Consider the following 11,104-nt stretch of genomic DNA (forward strand, 5'->3'; position numbering starts at 1 on the left):
TGTTAGTTCTTCTTCTGTAATTGAATGATAGATGGAAAATCCCCGCTATCCTGCATTACCGCCCCCAACGTTTTTTTTCCTTCTTCTTCTTTCATGTCGGTTGGCAACTTACTTTTTGGTGCATTACCGCCACCATCTGTACTGGAGTATGGAACCAGTAGTTTGTGGAACTTTCTACAATAGACCCTTGAGCAGAGGCGATTCAACCTGCCTGTGGGCCCAGGGGCTACGGCTGCTTGTGGGCCCCCACATATAGTTTTCATAATCAGTACACAACACAAGACAACAGAGTTCAGTGGCGTAACAAGGAGCTCATGGACCCCAGTGCAAAAAAAATAAATAAATATATATATATATATATATATATATATATATATAGATATATATATAGATATATATAGATATATATAGATATATATAGATATATATATATAGATATATATATAGATATATATAGATATATATATATATATATATATATATATATATCAGTGGCGGCTGCTGGTCTTTCAAAGAGGGGAAGCTCATTGTCGGCTTACAACATAAAATTTGTCAATTTATTTACACATAAATTCTGCCCTCTGTTCCTTTTACAAGAAAATGGCCTGAAATGGGTTGCAGTTTGTCTTTCGACTTCACTCGCAAAATCCGCGATGGGACTGAAGCTCCTAGTGATTAAGTGACTAATGAAGTGTATTGCTTTGGCAATACGAATGTCCCTATTTGTCATGCCAATAAAGCTTCTTTTGAGTTTTAGTAGTGACGGTGTAGCGCTCAAACGAGCTGTCAATCAAAACGGGATTCAGCCTTTCCACTGATCCTCCAATCATCTTGCAGAAGCTCAGCGTCCACACCCGCCCACAGCCCCATTCACCCCCAGAGAGGCTCAGCGTCCGGGGGCAGGACAAAATCGAGGCATTTATCCAATGACCGGCGAGTTTCGGAGCATTAAAAAAATTACCTCAACGCAGTCCCATAGAAGTGAAGAGACACTCAACTTCTGCGGGCAAATGCATTGACGCTACGGGAATGTATGAGTTAAGTTAAGAAAATCGAGTCGATTTGTGATAATTAGCTGATTCTGAACAAACTCGTCTTCGAGATATACGTGTTCTAACGCATTTGTAGTCAATGAAATGTTAACACAACTGTACATATTTGACCATTTAATTTTGGACATTTTAGGGGAAGCTGAGCTTCCCTTGCAGTCTTAGAGAAATCACCACTGATATATACTGTATATACAGGTGCTGGTCATAAAATTAGAATATCATGAAAAAGTTGATTTATTTCAGTAATTCCATTCAAAAAATATACAGTGAGCGAACATTCACACAGCGGACGGTGTTTTTACTCCTGCCAGTAGCTGTCACTGTGTATTAGACAGAGAGGGCAGTGAGTAAGAGAGAAGAAGAAATTTGGCTCAATAAAGTATTCTTTCTTTTGTGCAATTACACCTACAAAATACAACACTATTGAAATAAAGAAGGAAATAATAGAGAAATATGAGAGTTATTGTTCTTTCTGGTAGATACATTTATAAAAAAAGAAGGAAATGTAGTATGGTGTATGGTACAGCACACGTACTGTACTGAAATGTAATTTTATGTACTGTACAGTACTACTGTGTATTGTTGTTTATTATTGTTTATTGCAGGAATGTCTATTCTATAATTTAAGATTAAAGAGAAAATACACTTGTATTTATAACAAAAAAGACCATTTAAGACATTAGAAAGGTTAGATAAGGGGGTGGTTTGGGGTGTCTGGCACGGATTAATTCTATTTACATTATTTCTTATGGGAAAAACAGGTTTAACTAACGATAATTTTGACTTAAGAACAGTCCTTTGGTACAATTAAATTCGTAAGTCAAGGGTCTACTGTTTTCTTATATTCTGTTCACTAACCATATCCTTCAAAAAAGAAAAAAGAAACTTAAAACCAATTTCCCTTGACCATTTTTGTAGGATTCAGCCTAAGTTTATTTTCTTCTATCTAGGGCAGTGAAGAATTACATGTTCTACAGTCTCAGAACTATTGCAGTTTTTACATTTACCATCCACATGCTTCTTAATTAATACCAGTGTGCTATTTAGCCCTGTGTGTCCAAATCTCATCCTTGAAAACAATTCTTCCTCTTGCTTTCCTCTGCTTGTGTTCCTGCCCTTTCCCACTCTTCTTTGAATATTATAGAATTGTCTTTCTTTCCGTGCTGTGTCCCATAACTCTTGCCATTTCTCTTTTATTTTAGCTTTAATAATACTTTTAATTTCTGCTTTACTATATTTGATCTTAACTTCTATTTTATCCTTCCCTGCTGCTTGTTTTGCATATTTGTCTGCACACTCATCCCCTGCTACTCCTACGTGAGCCGGAACCCATACAAATACAATTCTTGTCCCTGATTTTATTATGCTAGTTTTATTTCCCATACGACATCTTGTCTTAAATTAGCCTGAGGCGATTTAAGACTTAACAGAGCTGAACTGGTATCTGATGCGACTACCACCTCTTTTGGCCTATTATGCTCTACCCATGTCACTGCTAGTTGTATTGCCACCAACTCTGCCGTATATACAGCCAACTCATCGTTTATTCTTTTAGTACAGAATATTTTATTCCTACTATTTTGTTGGTTCTTTTTGATGCATCTGTATATATAATAGTACAGTCTTTATATTTTTCATCCATATAATTCATCACCCAGTACTTGTCTATTTCATGTTCTTGTCTTTCGTCCAACAGGCACCAGTCAATTGATAATTCTTCTTGCAACCAGGGAGGGACAGCTGGATATGCCACTGTAGGACTTACTTCTAATGATCTTATTTCCATTTCATTAACTTTTCCATTTACATTAACATTTAATGTCCGTTCACAGCTTGTAACTTTATCATTCTTTCTTTCCTGACAATGCTTTAATACTGATTGGCTTATGTAATAATCAGTATGACCTCTCAGATTTGCCCAATATATCAGGGCCAGTTGGTCTCTTCTAAGATGTAGAGGCATCTCCCCTATCTTTACTTGGATTGATGACACATACAACATAGTCTTAATGGCTGGTTTTGAATAATGTCTAGTTTGGATACAGTTTTTCTCAGTCGATTTGGTTCATTTCTCAGATCAGAATTGAAATTCTCAAAACTGTTCATTCAGTCTCCACATCTCCTTGTCCCTTGTGCACATCATAATAGCATTTCTCATTGTGTTTCACATTTTGCAAATGCGTTTGTACATTCATGCAAATGGTCATGTACAATTGTCTGCTGTTTTTTGCATTATCAATTGCTTATGTCATGTTTATCAAAATGTGTTCTACTGATTGTCTGTTGAATTGTCTTACCCTCTAAAACATTTAGGCCTTGGGTCATTGCCTAGGTCATTACATGCAAAAGTGCTGAACATGTTGTCATAATCTCTCAGGCATAATTTGTACATTTCTATGAAACTTTTTTGGTAAATTTTGGTAATTTATCCTAAATTGATTAAATTGTTCTCAGGTGAATCTTGGCTTTCAGTTAAGAAGAGGAATTTGTGAAGGTTTAATCAACCAATAGACAAACAGCTCTCAACCATAGGTCAGAGGTGCATCTCATGAACCTTCAATTGACAAACATATATAGACACAAAACATTGCAGTGTCACAAAGTCTCACAATGGAAAGACAAGGGTGAACAGCCAAGAAAAGGGGTAAGGCTGCGTGGTGGAAGGTTGAGGGGACAAAACAGAGGAAGAGGTAGGAGAGTCCATGCCCATAGGTTTGTCCCAGATGAAATAAGGGCAACAATTGTGGACCATGTTTTAAATCATGGTCTTACAATGGCTGAAGCTGGTTGCGTGGTACAGCCGAATATTGGAAGAACAACTGTGTCTTCAATCGTTCAAACGTTTAGTAGAGAAAACAGGTATGTAATTCAGAAATGTGCACTCTGCTGTAATGCTGCACATTGACATAAATTCTGAAATGTTATTGACATAAATTCTGAAATGTTATTCAATCTTATGTTTTGCATTTTTGCATTCTTATACCATACAGGACTGCAAGACTAGCTCATAGGAGTGGCAGAGGTCCCATTTTCACACCTCAACAAGAGGAGGCTATATGTGCTATGGTCATAGCAAATAATGCCATTAATGTCATTTGGGATAATGTGAGTTTTTACCACTCTAACACCATCAGGCAATGGTTTGCCATTCATCATAGAATGCTGATGGAATTCCTCCCACCCTACTTCCCATTCCTGAACCCAATTGAGGGATTCTTCTCAGCCTGGAGATGGAAGGTGTACGATTATCAGCCGCACACCCAGATGAACCTGCTGACTGCCATGGATGCAGCTTGTGAGCATATCACAGCAGATGCCTGCATGCTGCATTGCAAGGGAAGATATCCAGTGTGGCGTGGATGAAAACATGTGGCCCAACAGAGAGGAGTGTCAGGATGTATAGAAAAGAAAGCACTATAATTCCTTAAGTTGTTGTCTCAGGTTGTTTTGAATGTTTAGAGTAAGTTTCTAATTTTGTAGTTTTTCCTTTGTGTTATAGAGTGCTGCCAAACAGTTGTCTGTCTTTCCTGAATTTCTATCTGATTTTTTTGTCAACAAATTGCCGTGCGAACAATACAGTAAAAGAGTATTACAGTATAAATTTGATTCCAGTCCAATTTCTTGCTGTCAGTCTCCCACATACAGTCATGTGTAACTTTGTGTTCTGTGTAAGTTTGTATTTTGTGTGTAACACGTACCGTTTCAATTAATATGCCACAGAATGTGCAGCGTTCTTGTAATCAAAAGCTTAGCTAGTTTCCATCAGAATATACTTACAGTGTACACTGTTGCACTGACATGACTAAGTATTTTGACTGCCTTGTTCATAGGCAATGACACACAGACTAGACATTCTGATGGCACTGACAAGTTGATTAACATAAATATTTGCTTTTGAGGCAAAAACAAAGAATTCTGAGCGAGGTACATGCTTTTGCAGGTATTTCATTGAGTTTTGCTGTTTGCACTAACTGTTTTGAGAAATGCACTTGTTGTGATGCCAATGTAAATCATGATGTGAGAAATGTACCAAATCAACTGAGAAAAACTGTAATAAACTTTTAGCCGCAGAGCCATACACCATACATCCATAATCAAACACTGATCTAATGAGCCCTGTGTAGATAGCCTTTAAAGCAGTTCTGCTTGCTCCCCATTCGACCCCTCGAATACTTTTTTACATTTGTCAATTAACTGCCCCCAAATGGAAAACTAAAACTTTTTTAAATGAATATTGTACGATATAGGTGGATGGGTGGATGGATGGATGGATAGATGGATAGATGGATAGATGGATAGATGGATAGATGGATAGATGGATAGATAGATAGATAGATAGATAGATAGATAGATAGATAGATAGATAGATAGATAGATAGATAGATAGATAGATAGATAGATAGATAGATAGATAGATAGATAGATAGATAGATAGATAGATAGATAGATAGATGATAGATAGATCACTGCTTCCCCCTTTTTAAATATGCAATTATCAGGGCTATTTCACTGTTTGGCAGGTGGACCACATAAGAAAGACACATGGGCTAGGAAGGTGCTTATTATTATATTAAGAATAATTATACAACAGTACAACTGCTTAACTACATACAATTTATGTAAATGCACCTCCTAATTACTGATTATTGACACACATATTGCTAATAGATGTTACATGTTTCTAACTTTGTGACAACCATTTAGGAAAGGTCCTTTTTTGTTAAAACACAACTGTGTCTGTGTGCAAAGCAATGTCCACAAACAAACTCCACTGATACACAGAAATTCTTGACATTCATCCCACTGAAGATCTTTGGTATGAATTTGAATGTAAATTGCAAGCCAAGCAGTTTTAACCAGCAGCGCTGCCTAACCTTTAAAGGTTTTTTAAAATAAATTCCAACCGACAAAACCAAATCTTATGAAAGGCCTCTGGAGAAGAGAGGAGGCTGTATTAGCTGCGATAGGTACACCAACCTAATTTCAAAGCCCATGGTTTGGAAATTAGATTTCCAATAATGTCATGGTTGTTAGTCCACATACTTTTAGCCATATAGTCTGCATAAGAATGGCATTTTGGTACATTAAGCTCATTGTCATGTTCTAGAAAACAATTTCGTTTGACTTGTACTTTGCGCCATGACACATGATCACACTTGAAGCAGCCATTCTAAATCAGAAAAATTGTGGCCAAAATGATAAACAACATTCAGATAGGCTGTTGCATTTTTTTTTTAAATGATCAGTTGGTATTAGCGGTCCAGGGTGTGCCAAAAACATTTCCCACACCTGTTGTTAACAATTGACATGGTCTATATATTTTATTTTTATTTTATTTTCTTAAATTCTGACCCTAACATATGCGTGTTACAGCAGAACTTCTTGATTCATCAGACCAATCAGACAATGCATTTTCTTTAACTGTCCAGTTTTGGTAAGCATGTGAGCTTGTCCACTGTAGCCCTAAATCCAACAAGCTCATACTGATCTGTGACAAACATATGGCAATTACAATTATATTTCTTCTTGTTAAATGACAAGAATAGGTACATTCTGGTATTAAATGTTTAAGTAACATAAGAACACTTTGTATTGTAAAATTTAACTCATTTTCCCAGTACCAAGTATTAAGCTGTCAAAGCCAGTTGAGAAAAACAGGTTTAATACAGTCATTACAATCATTACATATTTTAAATGGACAGAAATTGCATTTACAAAAACATAAAACTGAAGAAAATTTTACATTTACATACACAAAAATGTACACATACAATTAATTCAGCTCTTTAAATTCAAAGACAAAAACGTCTTTCACATTCACATCAATTTAAATAATTTAAACACAAATATCCAGAGTTTACATATTAATATACACTATTTTGTAAAGTAAACAGATTATATTTGAGCTGGATATCAGCAAGTTGTCCACCTTTAGTTTTAAAATAAAATTACTGTCTTTATTGTGGATTTAAATTAAGGCACCTACAAACCATTATATTATAGCAGTAACAGCATCCATTCTCTATAACATTGTACCATTTTGAACATTTGCAATTCCCCCTATGCACTCTGGCAACCCCTGCACCTCACTGGCTAGGGACTGCAGGCTATCACATATCTCCTCTAACACATGCAAATTTTCACAAAGTGCCAGAACGTATGAAGTCTACACAGACAATAGTTGATAACAGACCTGAGATTCGTTGGCGGGCTAGTGTATTAGACCTCTGCTTTAGCCAAATGGCCACCTAAAATTAATTTTAAATTTCTTTTTATGCAGGCTTCACATGCATTATATTTTTAATTTAGAGACTGAATACTTTTTTCATTCATTGAAAGTTTATTGAATTACACAAGTTATTGAATACTTCCCTGGGTACACTTTTACTAATTAGCTGATTCATTATTATTATTTAATTTTTACATAGCATTACCTGTCCATCCTTTACTTTTAGTTATTGTACATTTGTGCTCTCAAGATTTAATAAGTATCGATTTGTGATGTTGTGGCCTTGTAATGGGTCCAGTCTACTAGTTAATTGTTATGTCTTTTTATATTAACATTTCACCAATCTATGATATTGGGGATGTTCCACATTGGGGATGTGCTGGTGATCATATTCTGTCTATTGTCTATTGTCTATCCATACAGAACGCATTCATAGTGCTGATCTAACTACTGCATCACAAATTTGTTTTTGTGATTTGCAGTCTGCTCCCCTCTTACATCCTGTAAGGCATCTTATAACATTTAAACACTTTTTGTATTTGGTCAGTAGTTCTTCTGTGTGTGTCATTTTTAAAATCATAGAAATTTAAATTAACTTTTTTTAGTGGATCTCCTTACAGTGTCAGTTTACTAAAAGTTTACTCTGTTTTAAGAGTCTTTTGTCTTATACGTACTATAATTTGAATGTTTTGTCTTTTACTTTGATAGTGCTACATTATCAGCAAACATTGCTTCCCCATACCAGGTTCTTTCCCTCAAAAAAGAACAGTTGTACTGCATATACTATTATATGGAGTTCCATTATATTAGACTTGTATGTTACATTAAAAAAAAAAGTCTAGTACACTGCAGGTGTTTCACGTCACATCACAATAACCACCCATACTCTTCTGCTCATTTTGTTAACCTGCTCAATGCATTGTCTTAAATAACATAACAAATGCAGGTGTCTCCAGGTTGGTGCACTGCATACGTTATACAAACAAGTAACTAACATCCTACCATGCTCTGTAGGGTGGCACGGTGGCTAAGTGAGTAGTACTGTTGCCTCACAGCAAGAAGGTCCTTGGTTCGATCCCCAGGTGGGGTGGTCTGGGTTCTTCCTGTGTTTGCGTGGGTTTACTCCGGGCACTCCGGTTTCCTCCCACAGTCCAAAGACATGCAAGTGAGGTAGATTGGAGATACTAAATTGTCCATGACTGTGTTTGATATAACCTTGTGTGAACTGATGAATCTTGTGTAATGAGTAACTACCGTTCCTGTCATGAATGTAACCAAAGTGTAAAACATGACGTTAAAATAAACAAACAATACCATGCTCTGTAAAATATATAAAAATGCTATGCAGGTGAAGTTGACTTCAGTTGGGCATGGATAGCAGGTACCTTAGAACCATTCACACAAGAAAAGAAATTTAATTAAGTATTTAATTACCGTACATGTAACTTACAATGTGTGAAATTGAGCAAAGACGTTTAAATAACCTTTTAGGATCTTTAACAAGGGTTACTATAGGTTTGGGACTGATTGTAAATACTTTTTATAATTAAAGGATGGGCTGTTATTAAAAAAAACTCTCTGCTGCAAATCCTGAATTCATTGTCGATGTGTGTAACATTTACACAACCTAAATCAAGATTTACTTCTTATTTAACGTCAAGCTTTTAGGGGTTTTAAGGCTGCTCTAATGTCTGGATGTCACTGGATTTAGTTGATTAGTTGTCCTTATGCTGTTTTGATTGGATGCTGGCCAACAAAAAGTAGTTGCAAATTATCACTGTTTTTGTTTCGATTTTTTCTACTATACATTTTTTTATGGGTGGGGGTTATATATTTGGGAGAAATTTCAGTGGCGTACACAAAGCCCTCATCTCACTCAACCTCATTGAAAATCTTATGAATTGATTTGGAAGGTTAACTGCAAAGCCAACCTTTTTTATTATCAGTTCCTGACCTCTGAACTTACAAATACTCTTTATACTGAACTGGCACAAATTCACAGACACACTTCAATACTTTGTGGAAAACCTTTCTAGAAACGTGGAGAGTGATAGCTGTAAAGGAGGGGGGCTTCCACATGAATATCCATTGTTTTGGTCTAGAACGTCGTTATATGGGTCCATAGTGTTTTATTTACTTTTTTTCAGTACATCAATTTTATGTAACTTATTCGTCAAAACATTGATTACAGATTCATGCCACGACCTCCAGACCTGACTTTGGCAAACCACTCCCAGAGTCCCAGCTGTTTCTCTGCGCTGTGTATAAACCGATGTGAATGTCTCTTTAAATGTTCCCGGATCTTGTGTGTATGTGAGAGTGTAATATGAATCCAGTGTTTCGCCTCCTCAGAAGGTATCACCCTGCACCCCTTAAACTGCTGACGTGTCGGCTCGGACTGTTGTGCCCATGTTCAGTCAGTCTTTGCTAACTAGCTAACATGTTTGCAAACATTTCACTATTTCAGTTTATTTCGTTGTTTATAGTTGTGTGTTTTACAAATGCGTCAGTAGATCGACGCTTCTCTGACTTTAAAAGATGTGCGGATGAAGAATGTAGCAGTAAGTAAATAGCCAGTTTGCGTTAACTTTGAACCATGATACCGAATAGGCTACAGTAATGAAATATATAATATTTTAGCCAGGGCGTTTTGTTTTATTGTAATGTAATGATAGCGAATTGCATTGGTATAATGAAGTGGCACATTTAGGCTGGATCTGTTTTGCAAAGCACTGTATGCAGTGCTCAATGATTACATTCGTGCTAATTAGTGGCTAATACCAAGACTTTTGTAGATATAAAGCTGCTGGTTCGGCTAATGACTAAATTAGCATTCTCCTTGAAAAAACGTCATGGTACAGCACTAAATTATTTTTAAATGTTTTAGGAACCTGGAAACCTGTTTGCTATGCTTTTTACCTTGCTAATGCTATCAGCAACAAACAACTAATCAAAAGCTAATTTGTTTTGTGCTTAAATCTGGCTTCTAGTAACATTCAGTGTTGTATGCGCTTTAATATGATTTAAATACTGGTGAATAAAATAATTATATATTATTCCACGTTTTTACTTTAATTCATGAAAAACCTGATAATTAAGTGCAAGTGCGCAGAGCTATAGTTATACAATCGTGAAGACGGAACTTGGCAACCAATTTTATCTGAAGATGTTTGACGTGTTTCTAACCCCTAATCCTACATAATAATAAACAGGTTTATTAAAACAGGTCAATTTATTAAATAGACTCCATCCTTATTTAGAAGTAAATAAATTAGGTCATATGCACTGTCGTAGTTAGCTTTACAGTCAACGTTTGCTATTGGATTTTGTATTAATAAAATACAAGCTGTCAAACATGAAAAACTTTATACATTCAGAAAGGTAAATGGAACACTGATATACACTTTATGAAAGCATTTACACTTTGTGACTTAAATGTGTACCTCAAACATTGGTTAAATCTGAAATGTTAATTGTGTGTTTACAATGAATACACAAGTAATACTTAAAGAATTAAAGCAGCTGCCACATTTTATTGTCTTAAATTGACTTATTGACTAATTTCAGCTGTTACCCAGATGTTTGTTTTTTAATATATTAAAAGAATGTTGCTTACCATTTAAAATTTTTATATTTTTCTCTTGTTCTTTGTTAGTGCTTCTTTGTCGAGGGAAAGCAGCACAGGATTTCAAAGGGCCAGATTGTCGTTTTCTGTCTTTTAAAACAGGGGAGACTATATATGTGTACTATAAACTCTCAGGACAGAGGTCAGACGTGTGGGCAGGAAGCGTAAGTATAGCAGTCAATCATTAATTAGTTGTTT

At 35.8% G+C, this 11,104-nt stretch overlaps 1 long non-coding RNA gene across 1 annotated transcript; it reads right to left on the minus strand.

Annotated features, from left to right (window-relative positions):
* Positions 1 to 8,091: 8,091 nt before the first annotated feature.
* On the minus strand, positions 8,092 to 10,982 carry LOC134320545 (uncharacterized). The gene is made up of 2 exons (XR_010013704.1): positions 10,898 to 10,982; positions 8,092 to 8,666 (listed from the first exon to the last, which is right to left on the minus strand). It is a non-coding gene; the product is annotated as an uncharacterized LOC134320545 (long non-coding RNA).
* Positions 10,983 to 11,104: the final 122 nt, after the last annotated feature.

This window comes from Trichomycterus rosablanca, chromosome 9, assembly GCF_030014385.1.
Source record: "Trichomycterus rosablanca isolate fTriRos1 chromosome 9, fTriRos1.hap1, whole genome shotgun sequence".
In the NCBI taxonomy this organism is placed as follows: Eukaryota; Metazoa; Chordata; class Actinopteri; order Siluriformes; family Trichomycteridae; genus Trichomycterus; species Trichomycterus rosablanca.